Genomic DNA, 17,514 nt, shown 5'->3' on the forward strand with positions numbered 1-17,514 from the left:
GAGGTTGCGGCTAAGAAAACCGAGTGTTTTGTTCGATGCTGAAATGATGTTAATAATATGGGTGCGTCATTATAAATTGGAATAGAAGGTCACTCCTAGATATTTATATGATTGTACTAGTTAAGTTGATCTGTTAGAAAGTGAATAATTTGAGCGATAGGGATCGTGTTGACGAGATAAAGACATGACATTTGGTAATACTGAGGGACATTAGCCTATTATTGCACCAATTTAGTACGCTGTTAAGCTCTGTCTGAAGGATATGATGCTCATGGCAGTTAGTAATGGTGCGTTGAATGACGAATTCATCAGCGAACATTCGAATACTGCAGGAAACATGCGGGGGTATGTCGCTAATCCATATTAAGAATAGGAGGGCACCGAGGACAGACTTTTGCGAAACGCCTGAGGTAACCGGGAGAGGTTTGGACAGATGGCCGTTAAGCGGAGAACGATTAGTTAACAATTCTTCAATCTGTTTAAGAAAATTAGGATGTAGGCTCAGCTTCAAAACATTTAGCAAAATACGGCGATGAGGAACTTTGTCAAAAGGTTTCGCAAAATCAAGAAAGGTGGACTGAGCTTGGATGTTACAGTCAAGATTAGTGTGCATACGTGAAGGAATAGCCTTAGTCGGGTTTTGCAAAAAAAGACTTTAGGAAACCCGTGCTGTGAAGGATGAAAAAGTTTGTTCGAGTGCAAGAAGTTGATAATTTGTGAGTAGATGACGCGTTCCATCACTTTACAAGGCACACTAATTAAATAAATGGGGCAGTAATTGAAGTTTGAGTCTCCGTTACCTAATTTTTATATTCGAACGACCTTGCCCGTTTTCAAATCAAGTGGCAAAATTCCTGCAGAGAGGGATTGCAAAAAAATGAGACTTAAATATGCTGCAGAAGTAGATTCCACGTTCTCAAGAGTTTCGAAATAATAAGGTCCGTGTAATAACAAGCTTAATAATAGGGTTCCGTGTATTTTTGTTCTGTGGGAACAAAAACCATCATCAATGGCTCTTACCACCGTAAGCATTCAAACAATGTAATCGCTCGGAGCCCCATAAGGTAGAAGCTACAAGCACTCAGCAAGGAAGAAAACAGCTGACATTCTTGTTTTTTTTTTGAAACCTATATACACTTGACAGGAAAGCAGAAGCGAGAAGCAGTCTGGCAGCTGCTACTGGAAGGGGCACAACGCTTCCCTACACTTCAGAAACGAGGGGACCGCAACGAAAAAAAAAAATCACTCGTACAACATAGAGAACAGCGTAAGTTTCAATAAAGAACAAGTTTGAAAAAATAGCATCGGAGCCACATAACTGATGATAAGGAGGTGCTGATAGGAATACGAAGCACGTAGCGCTCCCCGCAAAACTTTCCATGTAAAGATTACTGTTGCGCAAGCTGTCACGACGACGTGACCTTTTCACATGGGGTGTGACGTCCCTGCAGCCTTTGGCATATAAAATAACCCGCCTAGAAGCTGATTTCAGTGTAGCAGCACAGCTACGGGCGGCGGCATGCAGTCAAATTAAGGGTTGCTCCCATTCCAACCATTACTCTACCGTTGCCCTACTACCACTACACCAAAGCCACAGAGCATTGCATACTATCCCCTGCAGTTGTAGTAGGCGGTTTTCAAGAGCTTCGCTGGTCGCCCACCTTCAAAGAGTCGAATGGTGCGTGTTTCTTTTAAATACATTGCGCTTTATCACCAAAGCTTTCCCAAAATCTTCGGTTTACATTTTTTTCATTGTGTGTAATATAAGAAATGCTTGTATTGTTAGATGAATGAATGAATGAATGAATGAATGAGCAAAGGTTTTTGTTTCTCCAAGGTTGAAACAGGCCTATGGAATGGAACGTTGTAGCTCGTCAGATTTCCGACGCCCCCATAGACGTCTGCCCTGACTGCGAGCTTGCATCGATAGGCAAGATCAAATGGACTTTGAGAAGGGAACGTATTGCATGCGACAAAGAAAGTGTTCACTCCAGCAAAGAAAAACAAATAATGCGGTTTTACGTGCCCCAAACGATGACGTGAAGATGAGGAATGCCGTATAGTGGAGGACGGTGAGTTAACTTTGTACCACCTCTTACTGATATGCGCGTAACCTACATTTACAATTGCCTTCTTTCATTTCGCTCCCCCGGAAATGTGGACCCCGCGGCTGAGATGAAACCCGTGACTACGGGGTTAGCAACGTAATGCCAAAGCCACTGAGCTGGGCCACTCTCGAATATACAATGGGTCGATCGTTAGTAAACGACCCACAGAAGCAAAATAGCGAGAAAGAATTCACGCAGAAACTCCTCATCTCCATGCAGCCCGGTGTGAGTACCCATGTTATCAAACTTGGTCTGACCAGTATAAACGACCGCGCTGCGGCGACACGAACTGCTGCGGACGGCGGCGCAGGTGGAATTGATGACGCAAGCAAACTACTGCAGTTGGCGGTGCCAGGTGCGCTGGCGAGAGTCCGGTCATCATAAGCTGCTAAATTCTCTTTTGCCTTTTACTCATCCGCGTCGAACCATTATCAACCATAATCAGCCGTACACCAAACGCCGAGGCGGATGTACATGGCGAGGCCGCACGGGTCCTTAATGGAAAGCGTTCTGCGATGAATAGAAAGTTAGCCGAGTGCTGATAGCTTCGTGTGCGCTGTGTTCTCGCCGCTTGGTTCGCGTAGATGCGAGACGTGCGAGATCGATTTCTTAGTACGTTACGGATGGACAGACAGGATTCCTCGTTGGGCAGGCATAGAAATGCTTACGCATTTAAATCGAACAAGTAACAGCGAAACACTTTGCAACACATGACAATTCCAAAACTGTGTTTGACTCTGAGTTGTGCGCCAAGTAAACGAACAGTATGGATTCAAAAAATTATTATATTTATTCCAGTGTTGATTTATTTTCTGCACTCGCATTGTCTAGTGGTGAATTACGATGTCCTGCCTACGCAGCTGCTGCAGACTGAGGGAATTAATACATGGAGACGTTGGATACGCAGGGACGTTGGAAACAATATTAGTGGTAAGCCAGCTACGTCGGCTGCCCACAGAATGTTTTCCCACCCGGGAGAGGTTGCTTACACGAACTACGAAAGACAGCTGATATGGGAGGTACTATTGCTTATTTGGAATAAAGGAACGAAGGAGCATTACCTACATTTCGCGCGACTTCACAACACTCATATAAAACACGCCCAAACAAATGTACCTTTTCTTTCTAGTCTAGTCATGGTAATTGGAGCACAATATCGCCATGATATGTGTTCGCGAATGCGTGCGTCTGAAGTATACGTGCTAGGGTGAAACAACTACGTTGTTGTGAAGCCCCCACTGACGTCTGTGCAGTGTAGTGACGTCACACCACCATGCTTTTACTCTTCGATCTCGTGTGCAGCTAAGCACGCGCAGACGCGGGCAATAATTCTTTTTTTTCTATCCGCCCTACCTCCGCTGTACTGAGTCTAAACTTTCTTTGGCCTCAAACTTTCTTGGCCTCAAATTATCAGCGTCATTGGATATTGTTGGCGATATAAGTCCCGATTATTATTATTGTTGCTATTAGATATCGAGACATACACCCACAAGCACACACAATAAATATGGAGGGAGAGAGCTGACAACTGGAACCGAAAGGGGCACTACGCCTGCCTACTCTTTTGGGGAGGAGAAGAGGAGAAGAGAAGAAGATAGGCAACAAAGAATTAGGAAAGAAATAAGGAAATAAAGAAACGACGGAGACACAGACAAAAAAAAATAGGAACACAAAAAAACTGTCTAAAACGGGAGGCCAAATCAGTTTTCTGCATGAAAGTTAGCAAGGCTCTATGGGCCTGGTCACGTTGAGCAGCACTCCCTCTAGGAAACAGGCGATCTTCAAGGGTCGTACACTAGAGTTCAATCAGTCCATACTCCTTAATTTTCTGTGTACGTTGTGCGGCGAATCCGATGACATGCCGCGATGGCGCGTCACGCTCCCAGTACATATCTAGCGTCCGTGCTTGCCTACTGCCCGAGGCGAAAGGTAGCGAACCTAAAGAATGGGCGTAGGCTTACAGCTAGATGGCGCTTTCAGCGCTCCCCTTGTTCCTTTCTCTGCGAATGAGTGAATTATGAGGTCCTACGCAGTGGGTGGATTTGGCGAGTCAGCGTAGCCATTTTCCTGGTAGCCAACGGAGAATTCAATGCGTTTTGCATATTTGTCTCTGTATTTTCTACCTACACGTTCGTAAACTAAAGCGGTCCAATTATCTGTAGCTATAAAATATGTGTTCGCCTAATTTCCTTCTTGGCGTCCAATATTTGCATTTCGTAGCTTAATCTGTTCCGCCAATGTGGGGCACTCTCACTGTTGTCGCTTCGGCTGCCATTCTGTCCGTCTTTTCCTGCCGCTTTCAATACGCGTGCAAGGTTGCTTTTATGCTGCGCGGTCAAATCTTATTTTTTTTTCTCTGACTGACAACGTTCCGGCAATGTTGTAAATACCGGGTCAATTGCGAAAAGCTTGCTGCACGGCTGCGGCGTGTGGCAAATCGAGGAGGAACATCAGGCCGAAATTTTCCGTTTATCAGCGAACGAGAGGTAGGTACAGTTTTTTCTGCTGTAGCTATAAAGGAAACTAGCCTTATCCTTATCAATAGAGCTGTAGGGTAAAACGAAATATCTTCCGCGCATTTCTTTGTAGTAAACATCGTTTTTGGTTAGGCCCGGCCCATTCAACTGCGGCGTCGTAAGAAACCCAAGATACCTGGTGAATGTTGCTCATTACCCGATTGATCCTAGCTGACGCGTAGGTGGAAATTTCGCTTCATTATATGTTAGCGGTTGGTCCTCATTTCTTGCACGAATACGAAACTTGCATTTTTCATTTTGCACGTATTTCAATGGTTGCAACGCAAATTCGTTACGTAGGAGAACATACCGTTTTTTGTTGAAGCGTTACCCGTTTTGAGTGTTCCTAAACACGGCGGAAGCCAAACAAAAATTTGATTACGCACCAGTCACAGCCTGCGCTTTCAATTGAAGGAAGTGAAAGCCGCATGCATGTGATGACCGAAGTGCACTTCACTTATTTATCTGTGCTTAGATGTAGATTATTTTTTTCATCGCTTCTTCGTGCTCTAAACATTGGTTTCACTTTTACGCGTTCTTTGCCAATTTTACGCGTTCTTTGCCAAGAATACTGCCAATTTTCCAGGCGTGTCAAACGGCGAAACTACTCTAAAGGGGGAGACCTGTCGGGTGTGACGTGGGAGAAGATGTACAACGGCTACTATCTCTTCTCGAACCACATTACAGACAGGGTCTACGCCGAACGTGCTAAAACAAGACTGTTGCTGTCGGATGTGCCCACTGTTGGAGTGTAAGAGCGGCGCCTGATTGATAAAGATGAACTAGTTCTTAGTGGTTGCAAATATCTCTGCTTCTGTAGTTCACTATTTTCGCGCAGAAATCAATGGACAGCGCACGGCGCAAGTGCGAAGTGGATGGCGATCCATAGCGTACTATAGTAATCGTAAAGTCAGGACACTATCGCCTTTGGCTCTCAGCTCACCTAGCGGAATCGAGCGAATCTCAGCAGCCTCCGAGACCGCCGCCGAATGTCGCCGAATCTCAGACACCCGAATTTCTTTTTTTGTTTTTTTACTTTTCGTGTGTCACCAGTATTGTTGCGTGTATTGAATGATTTCATTCTCGCGCTTTCGCCGCTGTTTATATGTTGCGACGACGAGCGCACAAAGGTGATGTTTCACTTAATGGTTGTTTTATATAAATTCATGTTCGTTATGTTTAAAGATGTTACTTCGCTCAACAGTCATGCGAGCTGTTTTGAGGAAGTGGAATTATCGTTTGTGAAATTGTACCTCTGACAATTCCCGCCAAAAAGAGTATCCTAAATAAATGTGTCACGTTCCTTCAATATAAAGGGGAAAATGAGACATCCACCCGTTCGTAGCAATTGCTACAAAGGAAACCCATACGGGTTCCTCGAAAGAAAAGCCTCATAGTTGAAGAAAAATTAGTCCTGGTCCGGGACTCGAACCCGGGACAGGACGAACGGGTGGATGTCTCATTTTCCCTTTATTCATTACTTCTCTCCACCTTGCGGGTTTCCGCAGAACTACTACGTTCCTTCAATATCAATCAGATTTCTGGACAGCCAAAAACACGAAAATAGCAGACAAGAATTTATTGCAGCAAGATTGCAAGAAAAGTGGCAGATAGATAAAAACAGGAAGAAACTGCGAAATGCAAGTAATACGGGTGTCAACTGGCGCAGTTTTCGTCGCAATGAAGCCTGATACGGATTGAATCTTCTCGGTCCCGATTGGTTCTTTTGCGCAAACTGCGCGAGTTAGCCAATCGCAGTCGAGAATTTCGATCCGCATCGGGCTTGATCTCGAACGTAAGCGGTCGTGTGACACTGGTATAATAGAGAATTGTCGGAATTTAGTGGCATGATGTTAAGAAACTTCGTACAAGTACAACAACACAAACGAGACGAGTTGTACGTAGCCAGATAATGAAAAAAAAACAAAAAACACAGACTAGCCAGCAAATAATTTACTCAGTATGGCATTGCTTTGAAAGGAATAAATATGACGCTTTTTCGTACTTCTACGCAGGAAGGCGATTCAAGGTAGCAAAATTATGTTAATGGTCGCGTGCCAAAATGAATTGGCTACATAAGCAATTGGACACGCACCAACATCATCATCTTTAATGCGTAATCAAGTAAGCCCCTTATTAAGCAGCTGCAAGATACTGGCATCTCAGCAAATTAAGCACTTCGAAATGTTGGGGTCTTCAGTTGCTGTCTTCGAGGCGTTGCAATAGTCTTCTGATACTGGGAAATGTTCCCTTGAATATATGTGATGTCCTTTGGGTGTAGAGTGTATCTTGAGGAAGGAATAGTGGAGATTCTTGCAATACGTTAAATTACACAGGCACACGGTGAGCGATACTGCAGCCTTCAAAGTTTATGAATGGAGATGCTACGTTCCTTGGTGCAATGCCTACTTTTCTGACCTAACACAGCGACTGTCTGTGGTGTAAATGTATGTTATGAAAAAGAATGGCTGCCAAGGAAGCGCCATAATAAATGCTGAGAAACAAGATACTTTCTGCGGTAAGGACTCCATACACAATTAAAACGTGAAAACACGTATCTTCAGCCCAGTGCAAAACGACTTACAACGCATGAGTGCACATAGCCTGGCACAGAGGAGGAGAGAGCGCGTTCTTGCCACGCTGCAAATAGTGCACGTGTACGGCTTTAGATAAAGCCATATTTCTTTTGAAAAACTGTCGCACCATCCTCTTTAAAAGCCCCTTCGCACAACCTTCTCGAATAAATCAACACAAAGCCCTCTGCACGAAGTGGCATGTGTTTATAGACCGTAATCCTTAACGAACCATTTTACTTGAACGAACGTAAGTTTGGGCACGTTGGTGTTCCATTACTGCACCTAGCGCACAAGTCGGTTTTCACTCTGTCCTTGTCTTGTGTTGTGGGCTTGGTGTAGAAATCAACCATTTCCCAACTTCGCCATTGTTTCAAACGTGCCTCGCAGCTTGCATGCTGCCGCGTCGATGTTATCGCTGACATTACCACTCATTGCTGCGCATAATAATAATAATAAAAAATATTGCGAAATGAAATTAAGCGTTACTAATGGGCAGGAGCTGTTTATGGCTTCACGGACGCTATCGCCCTCCTCCGTTTCTCGTTCATGCGGTGTTGCGTTTCGCCTGCGACACGTGGTTTTGCCGGCGCGACGGCGGCGGGGCGGCGGACATTTTGGCCCGATCGTCGTCACCGCAACACTCATCGCCAGGTGTTTCCAGGCGCGTCTGCGGCGATGCGACCGCCTAGGGATTTCGTTCCAGTCATTGTGCCCGAAACAGGCGAGGCCAAAGCAGGGATCTCCTTCCAGTTATTGGGCCCGAAACAGGCGATGCCAAAGCAGGGATCTCGTTCCAGTCATTGTGCCCGAAACAGGCGATGCCAAAGCAGGGACCATCTTCTCGTTACAGTCATTGTGTCCGACCGGCAGCGCCACGACAGTATGCTGCGCAGCGCCACGACAGTGTGCTGCGCAGCGCCACGACCAGGTGCTACGAGATCGTGCGCAGCGCCACGACATGGTGCTACGGCATCGCTACGACAGTGTGCGTCACCATTAGCCCATTGTACATTCACGTGCTCGTCTTTTGAGGGGTTCCTTCTTGCCCTCAACTGCGAGAGTATAAAAACAGCTGCCCCCGGACGCCAGAGGAGGGCTCCGATTTCTTCTGTTGAGTGAAGTGCTCTCCCGTCTCTCTACTTCGGTCAACCTGACCGCCAACTCTTTGCGATGTTAAAATAAACAAGTTGTTTCGTTGTTACCAGTCGACTCATGCTTTGCCGGGACCTTCGGATGCTTCGAGTTGTACCCCAGGCCGCCAGGCCAACGCTACCCTTGGGGCTTGCGACCCAGGTACAACCACGGGCGTCAGCGCCGAGTTCCCATCCGATCGCTCCAGTGTCGCGATCCCAAATATCTGGTTGCCAGCGGTGAGATCGCCTACGACTTCAAACAACTGTCTGCCAGCGGCGAGATCGCGACAACGGAGGCCAGCAGCAAAGAGATGCAGTTGACAGTATGCTGAGCAGCTCAACGACGATCCGGGAGCAGTGCAACGAGCCCTGTGTGACGACTGGTTGCCTGCAGCGGAACGACTGCGCGGAATTCCTGCCTGCGAGGTTTGGTGAGTGCGGGACTTTCTTCTTCTGAGCGTTGCCAGGCTTTTTGTTAGTGTCAGAAACAGAGCTGGTAATTGTGGTTGTCGTTGCTGCCGGGTTAGTTTGCGGCAAGACAATAGTAAGCAGTAGAGAAAGCAGCATTCAGAGCAGCCATGGATTTGAAGTCGTTGCGCAAACCGAAATTGTTGGAGCTTGCAAGAGAGTTGGGTCTGGATGTCTCAGACAAACTCAGAAAACCAGAACTGATAAAGGCTATTCTTGAGTTAGAGGCTGAGGATGACGAGCTGTCGGAATGCCTTGAGACTATTGAAGAGAGGGAGACTGCAAAAAGAGAAGAGCGCGAACGTAAAGAACAGAAAGAGCGAGAGCAACAAGAGAAAAAAGAAGAGCGTGACCGTCAACACGCTTTGGAAATGAAGCGTCTCGAGATAGAGATGGAACGCGCTCGTAATGGAAGTCAGGCACACGGTGCAGGAGAACGCGTATTGTTCAAAATGACTGACCTAATGCGGCCGTTTAAGCTTGGAGAGGACATTGGTTTGTTCCTGGTTAACTTTGAGCGAACGTGCGAGAAGCAGGGGTTCTCTCGGGAAACGTGGCCACAGCGCTTGCTCACTTTGTTACCCGGCGAGGCGGCCGACGTAGTCGCTCGCTTGGATAGAGAGGAAGCAGAGGATTTCGACAAAGTAAAATCGAGTCTGCTAAAAAAGTACCGGCTGTCTGCGGAAGCGTTCCGTCGGAAGTTTCGGGAAAATGAGAAAGGCAAAAGTGAGTCATATACAGAGTTTGCGTATAGGCTTATGTCGAACATGCAGGAGTGGCTCAAAGAAGAGAAAGCGTTTGGTGACCACGATAAAGTTCTGCAGTGTTTCGGGCTAGAACAGTTTTATAGTCGGTTACCGGAGAACGTGCGATACTGGGTCTTGGATAGGCCAGACGTGAGTACGGTGGCTAGAGCCGCTGAGCTAGCCGAGGAGTTTGTGACGCGTCGAGCTCGCGGAGCTAAGGACGGTCAAAAGGGTGAATTTGGCTCCAAGTCTGAGAGGCCAAGGTTCACGCCCATGAGATTTAAGGGGGACACGCGTAGTGAGGATGCGAGTGAAAGCAATCCGACCAAACGTAAAGAGACGGCAGCCGAAGCCGAACGCAGAAAGCGGTTCGAGATGAGGCGAGCGGGCGTTTGTTATACGTGCCAGAAGCCGAGTCACTTTTCGGCGCAGTGTCCGGAAACAACACCAAAAGTTGTGTTTTTTTCAATAGGCAGCACTGACGAGAACATGAAGCTTCTTGAGCCTTACATGCGAGACCTCCTCGTAAACGGGAAAGAGTGCCGAGTGCTTCGCGATTCCGCAGCTACGATGGATGTAGTTCACCCGTCTTACGTAGAACCCCATATGTTCACGGGCGAGTGCGCGTGGATCAAGCAAGCCGTGGAAGCTCATAGCGTGTGTCTGCCGGTAGCAAAAGTGCTTATTGAAGGACCTTTCGGAGCGCTTGAGACGGAGGCGGCAGTGTCATCTATGCTGCCACCCCAGTACCCGTACCTATTTTCAAACAGGTCCGATCACCTCCTGCGCGAGAAGGGGCTTTTGTTTGGTGAAGCTAGTGTTCAGGCCTTAACCAGATCGAAGGTTCGGGAGCTCGCTGCAAAGGCGGTAGTTGCGGGGCCGACGTTATCAAACAACGGAAAAGGGTCAGAGGCGCAGCAAGCTGATATTCAGAGCACGCCCGAACAGAATAGAATTGAGTCTGTAGCGTTGAAGGCGCCAGATACTGGAGAGGAAAATCCCGACGCGGGAAAGTTAGAAGAGCTATCTACTGATTTGCTCATCGCGCCTACGTCAGACGGACTTGATAGGTTGCTAAAAGTCAGCCGGACGGCTTTGATAGCCGAGCAAAAAAAGGATGGCAGCCTGGAAAACGTGCGCTGCAATGTCAAAGAAGGTATCGCCAGGAAAACTGCGCGTTTTGTGGAAAGAGGTGGAGTCCTGTACCGGAAGTATCTAGACCGCCGAGGAGTGGAGTACGATCAGCTGGTCGTGCCTCAATGCTATCGTCAGGATCTGTTGCGCTTGTCACATGGGGGTTCGTGGTCCGGACACCTAGGAGTTAAGAAAACTAAGGACCGTCTCTTGCAAGAGTACTATTGGCCAGGGTGTTTTCAGGACGCAGACCATTTCGTGAGGACATGTGACACTTGTCAGCGGGTGGGCAAACCAGGGGACAAATCGAGGGCGCCGTTGAAATTGGTACCTATCATTACGGAGCCTTTTAGACGGCTCGTTATTGATACAGTGGGACCTCTGCCGGTAACAGCCACGGGGTACAGACACATTTTGACTGTGATCTGCCCAGCGACAAAGTTCCCTGAAGCAGTGCCGCTTAAAGAACTCAGCTCAGTTGAGATAGTTAATGCACTACTGTCCATATTTGCGCGAGTTGGTTTTCCTGCAGAAATTCAATCAGATCAGGGCACAGTGTTTACTAGCGCTTTGACGACAACTTTTCTCGAAAGGTGTGGGGTAAAGCTGCTACACAGCTCAGTGTACCACCCACAGTCGAATTCCGTTGAGAAGCTCCACTCCGTCATGAAGCGCGTGTTGAGAGCCTTGTGTTTTGAACATCAAACTGACTGGGAGCTGTGTCTGCCTGGGGTGATGTTTGCTTTAAGGACCGCGCCGCATGCGGCTACGGGGTTTTCGCCAGCTGAACTGGTGTACGGTCGCTCGCTTCGATCTCCGCTTCGCATGCTTCGAGAATCATGGGAAGGTAGGGGCGACGACCCAGTCGTGGTGGAGTACGTGCTTAAGCTCCTCGAACGCTTAAGAAGGGCACAGGAGTTGTCAGGTGAAGCAATGACAAAGGCCCAGCAGAGGGCCAAGGTTTATTATGATCGGACAGCCAGGGCCCGTCGTTTTGAGGTTGGCGATGAGGTCATGATATTGCGCACATCGCTAAACAACAAACTAGACGTGCAGTGGGAGGGCCCAGCGCGAATTGTTCAGAAACTGTCGGACGTTAACTACGTGGTAAGTCTGCCAGGAAAGCGGAAAGCACAGCAAGTTTACCACTGTAATCTGCTCAAACCTTATAGACAAAGGGAAGCAGTGGTGTGCATGATGGTAAACGTTCCTGAAGAGCTTCCGGTCGAGCTTCCGGGACTAGGCTCAGTGACGAACAGGGAAGACACCGGTCAAGTCATTAGTGACCTTATCAGTAAAGCACCGCTGTCGCCTGAGCAGAAAACCGAACTACACCAGCTATTACAAGAGTTTCAAGGTCTGTTCTCTGAGAGGCCTGGTAGGACTTCTGTACTTACTCATGATATAGAACTTACCTCCACAGAGCCAGTACGATCCAAGGCGTATCGGGTGTCACCCCGCCAGAGCGATATTATGGAGGCTGAGGTAAAGAAAATGCTACAGCTCGGTGTTATTGAGGCAGGTGAGAGTGATTATACCTCCCCTTTGATTTTAGTTGAGGTACCGGGCAAGGAACCTCGTCCTTGCGTCGACTACCGCAGGCTTAATTCCATCACTAAGGATCAAATTTATCCGATCCCTAACATCGAGGAGCGCCTTGAGAAAGTTAGTAGCGCTCAGTTTATTTCCACCCTAGATCTTGTCAGGGGTTATTGGCAGGTTCCACTTACAGAAGAGGCTAGTAGGTATGCGGCGTTCATTTCACCAATGGGAACATTCCGTCCTAAAGTGTTGAGTTTTGGTTTGAAGAACGCGCCATACTGTTTTTCAAGTCTCATGGATAAAGTGTTGCGGGGACAGCAAGAATTCGCTTTACCGTATCTAGACGACGTAGCGATATTCTCCGCATCCTGGTCTGAGCATATGACACACTTGCGGGCAGTGCTAACCCGCCTGCGCGAAGCAGGCTTGACAGTAAAGGCTCCTAAGTGCCAGTTAGCACAGGCCGAGGTTGTCTACCTCGGTCACGTGATTGGTCAGGGTCGTCGCCGCCCCTCTGAAATAAAAGTGGCCGCTGTGCGAGACTTTCCGCAACCGCGCACAAAGACCGATATTCGGTCGTTCTTAGGTGTCGCCGGCTACTATCAGAGGTACATCCCTAGGTACTCTGATATCGCGGCTCCCCTGACGGATGCTCTAAGAAAGACAGAGCCTCAAACAGTCGTCTGGGACGAGACAAAGGAAAGAGCTTTTAGCGCCCTAAAGAGTGCCCTAACAAGCCAGCCTGTGCTACGATCGCCAGACTATACAAAAGGGTTCATTGTTCAGTGCGATGCTAGTGAGCGAGGCATGGGCGTTGTACTGTGCCAACGGGAAAATGGAGAAGTAGAACACCCCGTCCTGTATGCTAGTCGTAAGCTGACCAGTCGTGAGCAGGCGTATAGCGCCACCGAGAAAGAGTGTGCATGTCTCGTGTGGGCCGTTCAGAAATTGTCATGCTATCTAGCCGGCTCGAGGTTTATCATTGAGACAGATCACTGCCCTCTCCAATGGCTGCAGACCATCTCTCCCAAAAATGGCCGCCTCCTGCGCTGGAGCCTCGCTTTACAACAATATTCCTTTGAGGTGCGTTACAAAAAGGGGAGTCTCAACGGTAACGCCGATGGCTTAAGTCGAAGCCCCTAACGTAGGAATCAGCCTCAAAATTGTTTGTTACTGATGTTTTTCTTCCTGAGGCAGGATTTTTTTTTAACATATTGCTTTTGTTTAGTGTTTCAAAGTGATGATATGCTTTCTAGTGCAATTTTTCAATTTGTGGACGCGTTCTGAGTGATGCTAGACTACTGTAAGGAACTAGGCAGTGGTATAAAAAGGGGAAAGAGCCTGGCAGGGCTTAGTGAGGGTTGTGCCGTGCTTGCTGACTGAGCGGTTGAGTTTTCAGCGTAGTTCTAACGCTTGCCGGGAACGAGAACAAAAATGTGAACTCTCCCGAAGTCACTTTGCAGTGTCCCGTGCGAACCTGAACGAGAGAACGAGGCCTTCTCTGTGCGCTGCGCTCAAGAAACGTCAAGGGACGCCCGACTTCGGTTATGAGCATCATCGAGCGACATCCCTCCGGACAGCGGATGCAGTCCCCTGTCCATCGGGATCTCCTTTCCCCGGCGGGGCGGTCTGTTGCGTTTCGCCTGCGACACGTGGTTTTGCCGGCGCGACGGCGGCGGGGCGGCGGACATTTTGGCCCGATCGTCGTCACCGCAACACTCATCGCCAGGTGTTTCCAGGCGCGTCTGCGGCGATGCGACCGCCTAGGGATTTCGTTCCAGTCATTGTGCCCGAAACAGGCGAGGCCAAAGCAGGGATCTCCTTCCAGTTATTGGGCCCGAAACAGGCGATGCCAAAGCAGGGATCTCGTTCCAGTCATTGTGCCCGAAACAGGCGATGCCAAAGCAGGGACCATCTTCTCGTTACAGTCATTGTGTCCGACCGGCAGCGCCACGACAGTATGCTGCGCAGCGCCACGACAGTGTGCTGCGCAGCGCCACGACCAGGTGCTACGAGATCGTGCGCAGCGCCACGACATGGTGCTACGGCATCGCTACGACAGTGTGCGTCACCATTAGCCCATTGTACATTCACGTGCTCGTCTTTTGAGGGGTTCCTTCTTGCCCTCAACTGCGAGAGTATAAAAACAGCTGCCCCCGGACGCCAGAGGAGGGCTCCGATTTCTTCTGTTGAGTGAAGTGCTCTCCCGTCTCTCTACTTCGGTCAACCTGACCGCCAACTCTTTGCGATGTTAAAATAAACAAGTTGTTTCGTTGTTACCAGTCGACTCATGCTTTGCCGGGACCTTCGGATGCTTCGAGTTGTACCCCAGGCCGCCAGGCCAACGCTACCCTTGGGGCTTGCGACCCAGGTACAACCACGGGCGTCAGCGCCGAGTTCCCATCCGATCGCTCCAGTGTCGCGATCCCAAATAGCGGCTAACAGGGACACAAAGAACTACGAAAAGAATCAGTCTTTAACAACGCGCAAAAGAACTCCCTGTGGCCTTACCGTGAAACAGCGATGAAGCAGTGGTGTCAAAAAACCCGACAACGAATCTGGGGCACATTTTGCAGAATAAGGTCACCGCCAGCAGGGCGACGGAGCCTGAATGGAGTTCCCACGTGCAGAGTCAAGCCGCCTGTGAAGCTGCTAGCCACAGCCGCAGCCTCAGCCACATTTTCCTTGATGTGCTCAGCCAACTAGCGGAATCGGCGAATCTCACAGCTGTTGTGCTCGAGTAACCTCGCATTTGGTCCTCGTCTGAGTGCCGTCATGAGCGCCACTTGTGTCTAAAGTGCGGCCGCAAATGTAAAACGAGATTTATGCTAAAGAACATTCACCAACGCATTCATGAAATGGTGCAAATAGCCCTGACATTTCATACGGGGTAGGAGCGGTAAGCGTCAAGCGTTACATTGCGAGCACCCTTACTTGCATGTCCACTTGCAGCGTAACACACCGGCATGATCGTGGTTTTTGAGCATGTGGAAAGACGGCTTGGGTATGGATGTAGCGATATGTCTAGCCGGGAGGATGGTTCAGTTCTGCACAGGAAAGAAGTCAACCTAATTAATTTCCGCGTATTGCATCAACCCGAGCAATGCCATCCCGTGCACATAGCATCAAGGTATGGCACCTGTATAACGTAACGCAGCAGCTGTTAACATTACGTGACGTCAGTATGTTAAGCCATAAGACAAGCATGCATTTACATTAAATAAGCGACCCGTCCGCTGATTCCCACAGTTCGTATTATTCCCATCAATTTTCCTGACTCTTCCTGATTTTCATGAATGACTTGCCCTCTAACATTAAATCCAATGTTCGACTATTTGCAGTTAACTGCGTTAGCTACCGTCAAATCAGCTCCCCCGCTGATCCTATCGCTCTCTAACATGACCTTCAATTTGTCACTAACTGGTGTTTGGATTGCAAAATGACCCTGAACACTAGCAAGTGCAATCTAATGAGATTTACTCGCAAGAAATCCTGCTGTATATTCATTTACTCACTTGGCAATAGTATCGTCGCTCGCACATCTTCAGACAAGTACCTTGGCATTATTCTAACACCTAGTCTTTCATGGTCATCCCACATTGATAAAATAACGACTAAAGCATCGCGGACTCTCGGATATCTAAAACATAACCTGCGCAGCCTCTCCTTCCCTCACCAGAAAGATAGCCTACCAAACATTAGTGCAACCGCAGCTCGAATTCGCAGCTTCTATATGGTCACCTCATCAGGCATATCTAATCCATCTTCTCGAGTCGATCCAAAACCGCGCTGCACGTTTCATTGCCAGATATTATGGTCCATTTTCGTGCGTAACTAACATAAAATTGTGGTTGTCGCTTTCATCTTTCTAATCACGCAGGAATATACCATTACTTTGTCTTCTGCCCGAAATATGCATAATGTACGCCCATCTACTTTATCGCTCGTTCGTCTCTCCCGCACATTTAGACGTCAGCGTAATCATTTGTTTCCTGCGCATCTTCGGTCACACCAATGCATCCAATTGCTCAGCTTTGCCACCTGCGATTGCGCTGTGGAATGGTTTTCCTGATAACATTGCTGACATTAAAGGGACACTAAAGGTTACTATTAAGTCAACGTGGACTGTTGAAATACCATCACAGAAACCTCGAAACGCTTGTTTCGTGCCAAGGAGAGACTTATTTTAAGAGAAAATGCGTTCTGATGCGTCCGCGTACCTCTAGCGCAGTTCAAGTCGCCCGCCCTCCGATCGAGGAGTACTGACATCATGGTCTCATAGTGACGTTGCGCCATCGGTGAGTAGAACGGCGTTCGCAGACGGCGCTACGGCTTTTCTGCGCAAAACGCAAACGCGCGGCCAGAAACAGAGCCAAGACAGAGCCGACAGCAGAGCGAAAGCGGGAGTATGGCGGCTAGTGGAAGGAGAAACGAATTACGTCCCACGGCACACGGAGAGTCCGTTTTCGTTAAACTATAAGGCTGCGGCGAGCTCGCAGCGTGGTCGGCGTGGTCTATGAGAAGCGACGAGCCTTTTCGCACTCGCAACAGGGCTTACAAATGTGCGAATCGACGCAAAACTCGGCCTAGAAACGTGCTTCGCCACAGCCAGGGCTCAATACGACCCAAGCTGGCACGACCCAGACGTCGTTTCCCGCACCGCCACCAGGCGCCGCTACTATACCTCAAACTCCAGCGCAAGACGCCCATCAGCTGGTACTTCATTCTATGACGCTAACTTCGACGCTCGTCGCAATGGACCCTGACACCGACAGATTGGCTCGCGATGGTGGGCTCAACTTCAGCGATTTGAGCCCCGACGAGCGCGACCTGCTGCTGAGGGCTCGCACTGCCGGCGTCGTTGCGTACTACGACGGCGGCCTCGACACCGGCTCTCCGGAGCGGGAAAGCAACGAGGGCTTCCCACGACATCACATGGACGTGGCATTCTCGCTGCTTGTTCCAAATGAAAGTTTCGCGAGCCAGCAGAACCCTCACAGCACGACGCGATAACGAAACTACTGAAACTCCAAAGCGTGCGCGGCGCAGAGTCGAGCGCGCAGAGTCGAGCGAAAACGAAACCTTTCGAACACCCATATTACTGAAGGGTAACGTCAAAATGTTATTTTTTCTTAGAATCGAATAGACGTAGACAAGTAGCATTTTTTTCCGTCTTATAATCGAATGAAATGATATTTTTAATACGAGTAGTTGAGTATTAGTAACACAAATTATGCGGAGTCCTTTCGTCATCGGGCTAGTACCGGAATGTCGCTGGGGGGTCTCAAATC

Source organism: Dermacentor variabilis, chromosome 9, assembly GCF_050947875.1.
Source record: "Dermacentor variabilis isolate Ectoservices chromosome 9, ASM5094787v1, whole genome shotgun sequence".
Lineage (NCBI taxonomy): Eukaryota > Metazoa > Arthropoda > Arachnida > Ixodida > Ixodidae > Dermacentor > Dermacentor variabilis.